This window comes from Arachis hypogaea, chromosome 15, assembly GCF_003086295.3.
Source record: "Arachis hypogaea cultivar Tifrunner chromosome 15, arahy.Tifrunner.gnm2.J5K5, whole genome shotgun sequence".
NCBI lineage: Eukaryota > Viridiplantae > Streptophyta > Magnoliopsida > Fabales > Fabaceae > Arachis > Arachis hypogaea.
In genome coordinates, this window is record NC_092050.1 from 149,273,041 (window position 1) to 149,287,779 (window position 14,739).

Sequence of the window (14,739 nt, forward strand, 5' to 3'; positions counted from 1 at the left end):
CTCTGGAGAAAATCTGACAGAAATTTTCGAAAAAGAAGGAGACATTGCCGAAAATAATAACAATGCAAGGAAAATGCTTGGTGACTTTACTGCACCAAATTCCAATTTACATGGAAGAAGCATCTCAATTCCTACCATTGGAGCAAACAACTTTGAGCTTAAACCTCAATTAGTTTCTCTGATGCAACAGAACTGCAAGTTCCATGGACTTCCATCAGAAGATCCTTTTCAGTTCTTAACTGAATTCTTGCAAATCTGTGATACTGTTAAGATCAATGGAGTTGATCCCGAGGTCTACAGGCTTATACTTTTCCCGTTTGCTATAAGAGACAGAGCTAGAATATGGTTGGACTCTCAACCTAAAGATAGCCTGAACTATTGGGATAAGCTGGTCACGGCTTTCTTAGCCAAGTTCTTTCCTCCTCAAAAGCTTAGCAAGCTTAGAGTGGATGTTCAAACCTTCAGACAGAAGGAAGGTGAATCCCTCTATGAAGCTTGGGAGAGATACAAGGAACTGACCAAAAAGTGTCCTTCTGACATGCTTTCAGAATGGACCATCCTGGATATATTCTATGATGGTCTGTCTGAATTATCAAAGATGTCATTGGACCATTCTGCAGGTGGATCCATTCACCTAAAGAAAATGCCTGCAGAAGCTCAAGAACTCATTGACATGGTTGCAAATAACCAATTCATGTACACTTCTGAAAGAAATCCCGTGAGTAGTGGGACGCCTCAGAGGAAGGGAGTTCTTGAAATTGATACTCTGAATGCCATATTGGCTCAGAATAAAATATTAACTCAGCAAGTCAATATGATCTCTCAGAGTCTGAATGGATTGAAGGAATCATCCAACAGTACTAAAGAGGCATCTTCTGAAGAAGAAGCTTATGATCCTGAGAACCCTGCAATAGCAGAGGTGAATTACATGGGTGAACCCTATGGAAACACCTATAATCCCTCATGGAGAAATCATCCAAATTTCTCATGGAAGGATCACCAAAAGCCTCAACAAGACTTTAATAATGGTGGAAGAAACAGGTTTAGCAGTAGCAAGCCTTTTCCATCATCTACTTAGCAACAGATAGAGAATTCTGAGCAGAATCCATCTAGCTTAGCAAATATAGTCTCTGATCTATCTAAGGCCACTTTAAGTTTTATGAATGAAACAAGGTCTTCCATTAGAAATCTGGAGGCACAAGTGGGCCAGCTGAGTAAAAGAGTCACTGAAATCCCTCCTAGTACTCTCCCAAGCAATACAGAAGAGAATCCAAAAAGAGAGTGCAAGGCCATTGATTTAACCATCATGGCCGAACCTACAAGGGAGGGAGAGGACGTGAATCCTAGTGAGAAAGACCTCCTGGGATGTCCAGTGACCAATAAGGAGTTTCCCTTTGAGTTCCTCAAAGGAATCTGAGGCTCATTTAGAGACCATAGAGATTCCATTAAACCTCCTTCTGCCCTTCATGAGCTCTGATGAGTATTCTTCCTCTGAAGAGGATGAAGACATTACTGAAGAGCAAGTTGCTAAGTACCTTGGTGCAATCATGAAGCTGAATGCCAAATTAGTTGGTAATGAGACTTGGGAAGATGAACCTCCCTTGCTCACCAATGAACTGAATGCATTGGATAGGCAGAAATTACCTCAAAAGAAATAGGATCCTGGTAAATTCCTAATTCCCTGTAACATAGGCACCATGACCTTTGAGAAAGCTCTGTGTGACCTGGGGTCAGGAATAAATTTAATGCCACTCTCTATAATGGAGAAACTTGGGATCTTTGAGGTGCAAGCTGCTAGGATCTCATTAGAGATGGCAGACAACTCAAGAAAATAGGCTTATGGACAAGTAGAGGACGTATTAGTAAAGGTTGGAGGCCTTTACATCCCTACTGATTTCATAATCCTAGACACTGGAAAGAATGAGGATGAATCCATCATCCTTGGAAGACCCTTCCTAGCCACAGCAAGAGCTGTGATTGATATGGACAGAGGAGAGTTGGTCCTCCAACTGAATGAGGATAACCTTGTGTTTGAAACTCAAGGATCTCCTTCTGTAACCATGGAGAGGAAGCATGAAAAGCTTCTCTCACTGCAGAGTCAATCAAAGCCCCCACAGTCAAACTCTAAGTTTGGTGTTAGGAGGCCACAACCAAACACTAAGTTTGGTGTTGAAGCCCCACATTCAAACTCTAAGTTTGGTGTTGGGAGGTTCCAACCTTGCTCTGATTATCTGTGAGGCTCCATGAGAGCTCACTGTCAAGCTATTGACATTAAAGAAGCGCTTGTTGGGAGGCAACCCAATGTTATTTAATCATATCTATTTTATTTTCTCTTTGTTATTTCGTGTTTTATTAGGTTGATGATCATGTGGAGTCACAAAAACTACTGAAAAATCAAAAACAAAATGAAAAATAGCATTAAAAATAGCACACCCTGGAGGAGAGCAGTCTGGCGTTTAAACGCTAGAAACAAGCATCTGTCTGGCGTTTAACGCCAGAAACAGGCACCAAGCTGGCGTTTAACGCCAGAAACAAGCATCTACCTGGCGTTACATTTGGGCGTTTAACGCTAGAAACAAGCAGCAGTCTGGCGTTAAACGCCAGGATTGCACAGCAAGGGTGTTTTACACGCCTAATTGGAGCAGGGATGTTAAGTCCTTGACCCCACTTGATCTGTAGACCCCACAGGATCTGTGGTCCCCACAGGATCTCCACATTTTCTTCTCTCCTTTTCACACCTTTTTCATAACACTCTTCCCCAAATACCCCTCACCAATCACCTCAATCACTCTTTCCCATCACCTCTTCACCACTCACATCCACCCTCTCTTCCTCATAAACTCCACCTACCTTCAAAATTCAAACTAATTTCCCTCCCAAACCCAACCCTAATGGCCGAACCCTACACACCCCCTCACTCCTATATAAACCCCTCATTCCTTCTTCATTTTCACACAACACAACCCTATCTTCACCCCTTGGCCGAAAACACCTTTATCCCCATCTCCTCCATTTTCTTCTTCTTCTACTACTTTCTTTCTTCTTTTGCTCGGGGACGAGCAAACATTTTAAGTTTGGTGTGGTAAAAGTATAGCTTTTTGTTTTTCCATAACCATTTATGGCACCTAAGACCAGAGAAACCTCTAGAAAGAGGAAAGGGAAGGCAATTGCTTCCACCTCTGAGTCATGGAAGATGGAGAGATTCATCTCAAAGGTCCATCAAGACCATTTCTATGAAGTTGTTTTCAAGAAGAAAGTAATCCCTGAGGTTCCTTTCAAACTCAAAAAGAATGAGTATCCGGAGATCCGACTTGAGATCCAAAGAAGAGGTTGGGAAGTTCTCACCAACCCCATTCAACAAGTTGGGATCCTAATAGTTCAAGAGTTCTATGCAAACGCATGGATCACTAAGAACCATGATCAAAGTGTGAACCCGAATCCAAAGCATTGGCTCACCATGGTTCGGGAGAAATACTTAGATTTCAGTCCGGAAAATGTAAGGCTAGCGTTCAACTTGCCAATGATGGAAGAGAACGCACGCCCCTACACAAGAAGGGTCAACTTTGATCAAAGGTTGGACCAAGTCCTCATAGACATATGTGAGAAAGGAGCTCAATGGAAAATTGACTCAAGAGGCAAGCCGGTTCAATTAAGAAGGCATGACCTCAAACCAGTGGCTAGGAGATGGCTAGAGTTCATTCAACGCTCAATCATTCCTACTAGTAAGCGGTCTAAAGTTACTATAGACCGGGCCATCATGATCCATAGTATCATGATTGGAGAGGAGGTGGAAGTTCATGAGATTATACCTCAAGAACTTTACAAGGTGGCTGACAAGTCCTCCACTTGGGCAAGGTTAGCCTTTTCTCACCTCATTTACCACCTCTGCAATTCGGCTGGAATTGACATAGATGGAGACATCCTCATTGAAGAGGACAAGCCCATCACTAAGAAAAGGATGAAGCAAATAAGAGATCATGGACCTTAGCAAGAGCATGAGGAAATTCCCCACCATGAAATCCCTGAGATGCCTCAGGGGATGCACTTTCCTCCACAAAACTATTGGGAGCAAATCAACACTTTCATAGGAGAATTAAGTTCCAACATGGGACAACTAAGGATGGAACACCAAGAGCACTCCATCATCCTCCATGAGATTAGAGAAGATCATAGAGCTATGAGGGAGGAGCAAGAAAGACAAGGAAGAGACATAGAGGAGCTCAAGAGCACCATTGGTTTTTCAAGAAGAGGAAGACGCCACCCTCACTAAGGTGGACTCATTCCTTAATCTCCTTGTCTATTTATTTACTGTTTTTCGATTTTTGAGCTTTATGTTTTATTTATGTTTGTGTCTTCACTATATGATCACTAGTGTCTAAGTGTCTATGCCTTAAAGTTATGAATATGAATCCATCACCTCTCTTGAATGAAAAATGTTTTAATTACAAAAGAACAAGAAGTACATGGTTTCGAATTCATCCTTGAAACTAGTTTAATTATTTTGATGTGGTGACAATACTTTTTGTTTTCTGAATGAATGCTTGAACAGTGCATATGTCTTTTGAAGTTAATGTTTATGAATGTTAAATATGTTGGCTCTTGAAGAATAAGGAAAAAGGAGACATGTTATTTGATAATCTGAAAAATCATAAAAATGATTCTTGAAGCAAGAAAAAGCAGTGAATACAAAAGCTTGCAAAAAAAAATAGCGAAAAAAAAAGAAAGAAAAAGAAAAAGCAAGCAGAAAAAGCCAAAAGCTCTTAAAACCAAAAGGCAAGAGCAAAAAGCCAATAGCCCTTAAAACCAAAAGGCAAGGGTAATAAAAAGGATCCAAAGCTTTGAGCATCAGTGGATAGGAGGGCCTAAAGGAATAAAATCCTGGCCTAAGCGGCTAAACCAAGCTGTCTCTAACCATGTGCTTGTGACGTGAAGGTGTCAAGTGAAAACTTGAGACTGGGCGGTTAAAGTCAAGGTCCAAAGCAAAAAGAAGAGTGTGCTTAAGAACCCTGGACACCTCTAATTGGGGAGTTTAGCAAAGTTGAGTCACAATCTGAAAAGGTTCACCCAGTTATGTGTCTGTGGCATTTATGTATCCGGTAGTAATACTGGAAAACAAAGTGCTTAGGGCCACGGCCAAGACTCATAAAGTAGCTGTGTTCAAGAATCAACATACTGAACTAGGAGAATCAATAACACTATCTGAATTCTAAGTTCCTATAGATGCCAATAATTCTGAACTTCAATGGATAAAGTGAGATGCCAAAACTATTCAAGAGGCAAAAAGCTACAAGTCCCGCTCATCTGATTGGAGCTAAGTTTCATTGATATTTTCGAATTTATAGTATATTCTCTTTTTTTTATCCTATTTGATTTTCAGTTGCTTGGGGACAAGCAACAATTTAAGTTTGGTGTTGTGATGAGCGGATAATTTATACGCTTTTTGGCATTGTTTTTACATAGTTTTCAGTATAATTTAATTAGTTTTTAGTATATTTTTATTAGTTTTTAAATAAAAATCACATTTCTGGACTTTACTATGAGTTTGTGTGTTTTTCTGTGATTTCAGGTATTTTCTGGCTGAAATTGAGGGACTTGAGCAAAAATCAGATTCAGAGGTTGAAGAAGGACTGCAGATGCTGTTGGATTCTGACCTCCCTGCACTCAAAGTGGATTTTCTGGAGCTACAGAACTCCAAATGGCGCGCTCTCAATTGAGTTGGAAAGTAGACATCCAGCACTTTCCAGCAATATATAATAGTCCATACTTTGCCCGAGTTTAGATGACGTAAACTGGCGTTCAACGCCAGTTTCATGCTGCATTCTGGAGTTAAACGCCAGAAACAGGTTGCAAAGTGGAGTTAAACGCTAGAAACAGGTTATGAACTGGCGTTCAACTCCAAGAGAAGCCTCTACACGTGTAAAGCTCAATGCTCAGCCCAAGCACACACCAAGTGGGCCCCGAAAGTGGATTTCTGCATCATTTACTCATTTCTGTAAACCCTAGTAACTAGTTTAGTATAAATAGGACTTTTTACTATTGTATTTACATCTTTTTTATCATCCTAAGTTTTATCTTGGGACGTTTAGTTCTTAGACTTGGGGGCTGGCCTCTCGGCCATGCCTGGACCTTGTTCTTATGTATTTTCAACGGTGGAGTTTCTACACCCCATAGATTAAGGTGTGGAGCTCTGCTGTTCCTCACAGATTAATGCAAAGTACTACTGTTTTTCTATTCAATTCAAGATTATTCCTATTCTAAGATATCCATTCGCACCCAAGAACATGATGAATGTGATGATTATGTGACGCTCATCATCATTATCACTTATGAACGCGTGCCTGACAAACACTTCCGTTCTACATGCAAACAAGCTAGAATGAGTATCTCTTAGATATCTAATACAGAGGACCAAGTCCGAGATATTAGAATCTTCGTGGTATAAGTTAGAACCCATGGATGGCCATTCCTGAGATCCAGAAAGTCTAAACCTTGTCTGTGGTATTCCGAGTAGGATCTGGGAAGGGATGGTTGTGACGAGCTTCAAACTCGCGAGTGCTGGACGCAGTGACAGACGCAAAAGGATAGTAAATCCTATTCCAGTATGATCGAGAACCGACAGATGATTAGCCATGCAGTGACAGCGTATTGGACCATTTTCACAGAGAGGATGGGATGTAGCCATTGACAACGGTGATGCCCTACATAAAGCTTGCCATGGAAAGGAGTAGGAATGATTGGATGAAGATAGCAGAAAAGCAGAGGTTCAGAGGAACGAAAGCATCTCTATACGCTTATCTGAAATTCTCACCAATGAATTACATAAGTATCTCTATCCTAGTTCATGTTCTATTTATCTTTTAATTATTAAAACTCTACAACCATTTGAATCCGCCTGACTGAGATTTACAAGGTGACCATAGCTTGCTTTAAGCCGACAATCTCCGTGGGATCGACCCTTACTCACGTAAGGTTTATTACTTGGACGACCCAGTGCACTTGCTGGTTAGTTGTGCGGAATTGTGACAAAGTGTGATTCACATTTGAGAGCACCAAGCCATTGGCGCCATTGTTGAAGATCACGATTTCGCATACCAGCGACAATCGGCAAGAATGACATTGTCGACGGCTCCACCTATATTTTCAGATGATTTGGTAGTGGGTAATGATTGAATAAATAAATTTATAAACTAATCTCGTAAATAATTCATTAACACTTTAGCCGTAATTAATGAATTTAATTTAATTTATTATTTTAAAAAATTTAAATTACTTTCCCACGACATCATTATCAATAAAAGTTATATAATTAAATTTAAAAATTAATATCAAATACAAATTACCAAGGCCAAGTAATAGGAATTTAATTTAATTTTCATTTTTAGAAATATAAACTACTTTATCAATAGCCTGGCCGTCGGCAACAATCAAATAATTTGAAATTAAATTTCACACTTACTTAACTTATCAACGACCAAATTAAACCATCAATCAAATATGTTTTCCGTTTTAATGTTGTCGATAAACACATTTATCGCCTAGACGCCTCTCCCTCCCTCCCATCTCTTCGACCATTTTTAAAAGCTTCATTCTCTTTAAACCCTCCCTCGATCTCTCTCCCTTTCTTTCTCTAGCTGTGACTACCAACCGTTGATTTCTCCCTAGTTGGAGCTTCATTCGAGATTCTGAAACTGTCCTTGTATTCGTGGTGAGTAACCTTTATTTTAATCGGTTTCGTTTTTATTAGTTAACTTTTTCTGATTGTTTTGAGTTTGGTTTCTAAGAATGTTTCTATGATTGTAGATTTTTAGAGAGTTAGTGGTGTTGGTATTGTTGTTGTTCTTGGTGTTGTGTTCATCCGGTTGTGTAAAAGAGTTCCGTAGATTTTATTGTCTTTAGCTCGGTATATATTAAAATTTGTTACTTTTAGCCTTATTAAATCATGTTTGAAATGGATATTAATAAATTAATATGAGTGAAATTAATTTATAGTTAAAAAATATTTAAGTTGCAAATAGTTGCATATATATTTAGGATAGAGACCGTCACAAAAAGAATTAGGATATATAGAGACTTAAACCCATAGAATTAAGTTGTAAGATTAAAGAAGTGAAATAATTTATAAAAGTAGAGATTTTTTTCGTTTGTTTACGGTATAGATTGTTTGTGTTTGCTTTATTTTTTATGTGAGTAATAAAATAATTAGAACAGTTAAAATTAATTAATTAATTATTTTAATTTTGTATTTGTCGACCTTTTTACCAACAATGCAGGTATTTTCATAAGGTATTCTAATGATATATAAATTTTAAACATAAAGTATACATAGTGTTGCATTTCCCTAATGATACACGATGCACTAGGTTTCTTTGTTTGGTGCATATATATGATAGCATCGATCTGAGTTAAGATAAATATACCTCAAACTATTAATATTATTACTAACGCTTCATAACTTTTTGCAAAATGATTAAATAAAATTAGTTAACTACTAATTACTATGTACGTATCATTCATAAGAATGATAAAATTGCAGGGGACCAGTAAGAATGAGGAACAGGTTGAAAGCAGCTTATATAATCATAAGCGTAAGGAAAATTATATATTTGTTTTTCAAGAGGATGTACTACGATTTGATAGATGCGGTGATTAATAATCTCTCACTGCATGTTATTCAATTCATTAAAAGCAAATGACTGCTGGCAATATGATATATTTTTCATGGCCAAGATAGAATTTAACGGCTAATCTCTTAATTAAGGATTCAATTGATGACGAGCTACCAAAATTATATTCTCATCATTTTTTATTGTTCTTACAAATATAGCTATATAATGAATACAAGAAAACATATATGAAAATGAAGCACATAAATGTTACTTTGTTGTAATGTGATGTTTCCCAATTAGAAGGAACAACAAACTCCCAAGGGAAACTTCATTAGTGATGCTGACAGCGTTGGCTTCGCTATCCTTATGAAAAATAGAGGGAAAAAATAAAATAAAACTCAAAGAACAGTATTTTCATTTTTCATCACCATCCTAATCATTTACAATACTATAAAATTACTTCTTACAAAAATTTAAGTCGATACATAAAAACATATTTTATATATATATATATATAATATTCACCAAATAATTCCTTTTAAATTTGAATTGTAAATTTTACGTATTTCTTTTTTTTTTTTTTTTGAAATTTATTGAATATTTTTTTCTTGGTCAACAATAATTGAAATTTAGACCTTTTTTCTATTCAAAAATTACTTATTCCAAAAATGCAAAAAATTTTAAATAATAGATACACTACAAAAAAGTACCGGAATAGCGACCGATTTTAGCGACCGAAAAAATTGATTACTAACAACGACCGATTTAGTAACCGAAATATTGGTCACCATTTAGCGACTGAATACCTCAACGACCGATTTAGTGACCGAAATATTGGTTGCTATTTAGTGATCGATCTTGTTAGCGACCAAAATTAATTTGTATGGTTAAGTGGCCTTGGATGAAAATCGGTCACTAAAATCGGTCACTAAATATTAGTGACCAACATCAGTTGCTATTTTGAATTTAGCCACCAATGTTTTAGCGACTACCAGAATCGGTCGCTAAATCAGTTGCTAAATCGGTCGCTATTCTAATAATTTCTTATAGTGATAGAGGTATATATATCCCACAAAAGAGAAAGGCAAAAGATTAACACTACAAGAAAATGACGGTATAAATGTCGCCGAAAACAGCTTATCGGCAAATTTTTTATGTCCGACGCTAATTATCAGCGGAGTTACCGTCGGTCTTTTTCAATGGTTTGTCGACTTTGTGTTGATGGCGCCATTTCATGTGTTTAGGCGCCAAAGTTACCGTCAGATATCACCGACGGTAAATCTGACGGTAATGTGAAATTTATAAACCCTAAATTTTTTGGCACAGTTAAGCCACAATTAGGAGAATCTTATTAACACAATTGTTAGCAGAAATGTAACATCACCAGAAATAAAGAAATAATTTTATTAAAAAATAAATAGTTTGAATGAAATAAAATGTCACAAATGTAGAATACAATAAAGTAAAGATAAAGAAAAATGTGTAAAACTCTAAATCCTACAAATCATGGTAGTCTTCATTGTCGTCGGCGTCATGGTCCACCAAGTGAGGCGGTGGAGGAGGTGCTACTGTCGGTGCCCCAACAGTAGCGTCGCCGCTGGAATCGACAGCAGTGCCGCTAGAACCAACAGCACTGCTGCCTTCAGCGCACATCTACTAGCTGTACTCCTCCATCTATTGCCGCAACCGATCGAGCTGTTCCAGCTTCTCCGTCAGGTCAGAGCTGACGACAACACGTACAAGAAACTCTCGATACCTCTGCTCAGACTGCTCCGCCTACTGATGAAGCTCCTGTGTTAGCTTTTGCACCTCCTCTCTTAGGTCGACAACTTTCTGGGGATCAGCAAGGCTGGTGGCAGAGGCAGACGCAGAGGAAGCCATCAAAGCGGAAGATAGGAGGCCACTGGCAAAGAACGACCCCAACCCGAAGCGGCGATTCTTGTGGGGTTTAGAGGCGGTCTCACACCAAATCCTATCGGGATCTATTACGAAGGTCTCAGAGCCGGCTTCGTTGGCCCCACTAGGCGGCTGAGATTTCTGGGTTGCGGCCTCCAACATCTGCGTGCACTCCTCCTGCGTCACATACATTAATATTGATTAGGAAATAGTTAAATAATTGACTTTAAACCAAATAAAGTTGAAACTTAGGATTAATTTAAACTCACTTAATGGGTCGCAGCTCGTCGACAAATCTCTCCTTTTTTACCTTCAAAGTATGGGTATACTTAAAGGTCTCCGTCAGTGTCGTCTCACGCTCCAGCGACTTAGACTACAAATTAATATATCAACCAAATTTGACATAAACAAACTTAATATCAAAAAATTAAACTCACAACCGTATGTCATCGGGCCAAATTCTCAGCCGGATGACGGTCGGTGATAGATGGGCATCTTGCTCGAGGACATTGGAGGAATCACCCCCGTGGGCTCTGTCGTCACTGCATTTACAGGGGGTATACCAGTAGGAGGCACCCAGATCGGGCTTGGGACCATGATGAATTGCTGGTACGATGGATCCGCCTGTGACGTCACAGGGTCGACGGGGTAGCCGGGGTAGAGGGGGATGACTAGGCAGCCCTGGAGGATTCAGCGGAAGCCCGCCCTCTATGACGAATACATGATGACCCACTCGACTTACCTCTACTACCTGTCGTCATGTCTGTACAACAAACATATTAGTAACATAAAAAGCTTACACTGCAAAGCAGAAAAAGAAAACAAGAACAAGTAAGCAGTGAAGAAAAGAAAAAGATAGTAGCATAAAATTGGATAATGAATGCAGAGCAATAATTAACATAAATATGTATTAGAAGCTAGATTATAATATGATACGTGTTAATCATAGGAACATATATTCTTTTCTTTGAGTCAAATCTATTTTGAACCAGATTTTTATTCTTTATTTTTTGTACACCAGGTATACAAATAAAATAATTGTTTAAATTAAAAAAAAACAACAAAATATAAGAAACAAGCAAACCAAATAATCAAAAAAGAAATCATACAAATAGAAAAAGGAGCACCCAAAAAAATGTTATAAATTTTTTAATATTGTATGCATAAGAACATACACTAACAGAACACCCAAACCATGATGAGGTTACTGTTGCTATATTCTTTATTTTGTTTTCTTTTATCCGGCAGTTGAAATTATAAAATTTAAAATGTACCTCCACATTTGTATTAGAACATACCATAACAAAACACTAAATCTCTAACCACGTAAAATCAACTAAAACAGAAATTAATCTAACTAAACTAATTACTAAAAATCAACTAACGAAATAGAATTAAGATTAACTAAGAAGAAATTAAGCAGCGTGACAAATATCCAATGAAAATTCCTAATCACCTAAAATCAACTAAAAAAAATTAATCTAACTAAACTAATTACAAAAATCAACTAGCTAAATGAAATTAAAATAAACTAAGAAGAAGTTAAACATAGTAAAAAAACATATTCAATGAAACCTGGAATGCAAAGAAATTAGACAGAAGTGGGCGGTTCGAGCAACGACGCCGGCGGCCTTTTCAGTGGCGGGAGGGTGACAACGGCGAGAACAGAGTAGAGCGAAGGGTGTGTTTCGAGCAGCAGCGATGGCGATCTTTCCAACGACGGTAGGGCACGATAGCAGTGGCAGCAGAGGCGGTTGTAGCAGGGGCTAGAGAGAGACTGAGAGGTGAAAGGTTAGAGAGAGAGAGAATTTAAAATAAAGGAAAAGAGGTTCACAGTTCGAATTTAGGGCACGACTACCGTCGAATTCAAATTTACCGGCGGCTTCATTCGACGGTAACGACTACGGTTGGTGCCTATTTGTCTAGTGTTCCCGCCAAATATTTACCAGCGACTTTACCGTCAGATAACCTTTTCCAACGGTAACTCTTTGGTATGACGAATCCCACTACAAAACTGTCGCTAAATCCGCTAGTACGCTGCGACACTAAATCCGACGATACTCGGCGTTTTTCTTATAGAGTAAGAAAGAAATCCAAAGAACAATAAATCAAAATTAATTGTTAAAGATATAATCATTTATGTGTTTTTTTTATTTGCTTAAATTTTTGGAAGAAATTATTTCATGACGTGATATCGGAGTTTCTATGACTTAAAAGTTTAGAGTTCGATCCCTATTAACTCCAAAAGAAAGAATTTCAGCATAATAATGCAAATACAAAGTGAAAGAAGATCTATTCAAAGATTCACACAAATCTAAAAGAAGCAGGCTTTAACGTGAGAGAACGTGTTAGAGTCTTAAAGATATAATTATTCATATATCTCGTCCTACCAAATTTAAACTTTTAAGATAAATGATATCATGATATGATATCAGAACTTTTATAACATAAAAAAATTAAGTATAAGACATTAATACACTCCAAAAGAAGTGATTATAATGAATTTAAATTTTTAGAAGAAGTGATTTGATGAGATTAATACACTCAGCCTTTGAAATTATAGCAGGAAAAATAAATAATTTAAATTCTATGACTTTGTCACACGAAAATTAAATAGACAATAAAAATATCCGTAAATATTTTCATACTATAGTTTGCTAACTAAATATGAACGTTAACCCCTTTTGTCTTGTAAATTATTTATAATACTAAATGTTGTTAGGCCACCCTTTGATGGTGCGCCTCAGTCCTCACTAGTCACTACAATGTATCCAATTCTTATTATAACTAAAAAGAAAATTTATTGAAATAAATATTCTGGCCTTTAAATTTATCAGAATACACATTTTATAGTGGACCAACAATTTTTGTAAAAATTGGCCAGCATTTTACCATCAAAAGAAAATTGAATGATCCCACACCATTGGATTTAATCTCACACCATTAAAAATACTATTGATGGCCAATTGATGGTTACAAAATACAAAAGTTGCTGGCCCCCTAGCACTCCTCTTTTGTAAAATGGATATTGAAATGTATGGAGTTGGTGCACATAGTAATGCCAGGGTCTCGAATGCAAAACTTGGACTTGAAGGGAAGGCCGGTCCTGCCTACGCTTCAGATCGCCTATAGCATGCCATATATACAGCAAAAGCCTTTTTTAATGCTAGCCTGCGGGGCACCCCAAGCAGCGGTCGGGGCGCCCATCGACTGAAGGCGGGGTAGGATTCGATCCTATTTGTTTGGCATTTTTTATAAACTATGTAAACCGCGATAGGGGTCTTACGATTTATGAATGTACGTAATCCGCTATAGGGGTATCGCGGTTTATGTGTGATTTGCAAACGTGCATAAAGCGCTACAGGAGTCTAGCGGTTTATGCTTTAGTGTGGACTTAGTTCATTTTCCATAGAGTATGAGTTATTGGATGAAACTTTGGTATGCCTTTTCTATGTATGGCGCAACATAGGTTGGTGCTTTGATTTAATTGAAATTAGTCTCTTGAACTCATAGAATTACCAACAAAATTAGAACACCTTTATTCAAGAGAATCACAACTACATAGAGAATCGCTAGCAATAACCACATCACCGTAAAATGAACAACAAGTATAACTTTACTTAACATTCATACATGGAAAAGCATAGACTAAAACATGACAACAACACAAATAAGAAAAGAAAAATGAAAGCTAATCATGACGACCTAATGACACCTATGCCTCGGCTCTGGGTGCGGATCCTCGCTAAGGGCAAGTCCTGCAAGTGTGTCCTGTCTGTCTGCGTAGCCCACATCGCTTCGACCGACTAGTATCGGCCTCATCCATGGTATTACACTATTACAGATTCTTGTTGACCTCAGTCTCCCTTCTCTGACACGTCTCATGTAAGGATCAGGAACGACAGTAGGACCGTTGTACGGTGGCCACAGACCCTCTAGAACAGGGAGAAAAAACCCCATTCGGTATACACTGAACACCTTACTCAGTGTATAAATCTCATGGACGTACGTAGCCCAGTCTAACCGGGATGGAGGAAAGCATGCAATCGCATGGCAGCACAGGTAATGGAGAGCTTGAAAGTACCCGCAGTCACAAGTGCGATCTCTGAGGGAAACCTGATACGTCCCAAGCGAAAATTTACCGGTAAGAGTCGTCTCAGCCACGGTATACTCAGACTAATGTCTGTCAAACAGAGTAACCGTGAAGCACCTCGAATCTTTCAAGTTGCACTCTATC

General features: G+C 38.2%; 1 non-coding gene across 1 annotated transcript; it reads right to left on the bottom strand.

Moving 5' to 3' along the window:
- Nucleotides 1-436: 436 nt before the first annotated feature.
- On the bottom strand, nt 437-544 carry LOC112753538 (small nucleolar RNA R71). The gene has a single exon (XR_003177922.1). It is a non-coding gene; the product is annotated as a small nucleolar RNA R71 (small nucleolar RNA).
- Nucleotides 545-14,739: the final 14,195 nt, after the last annotated feature.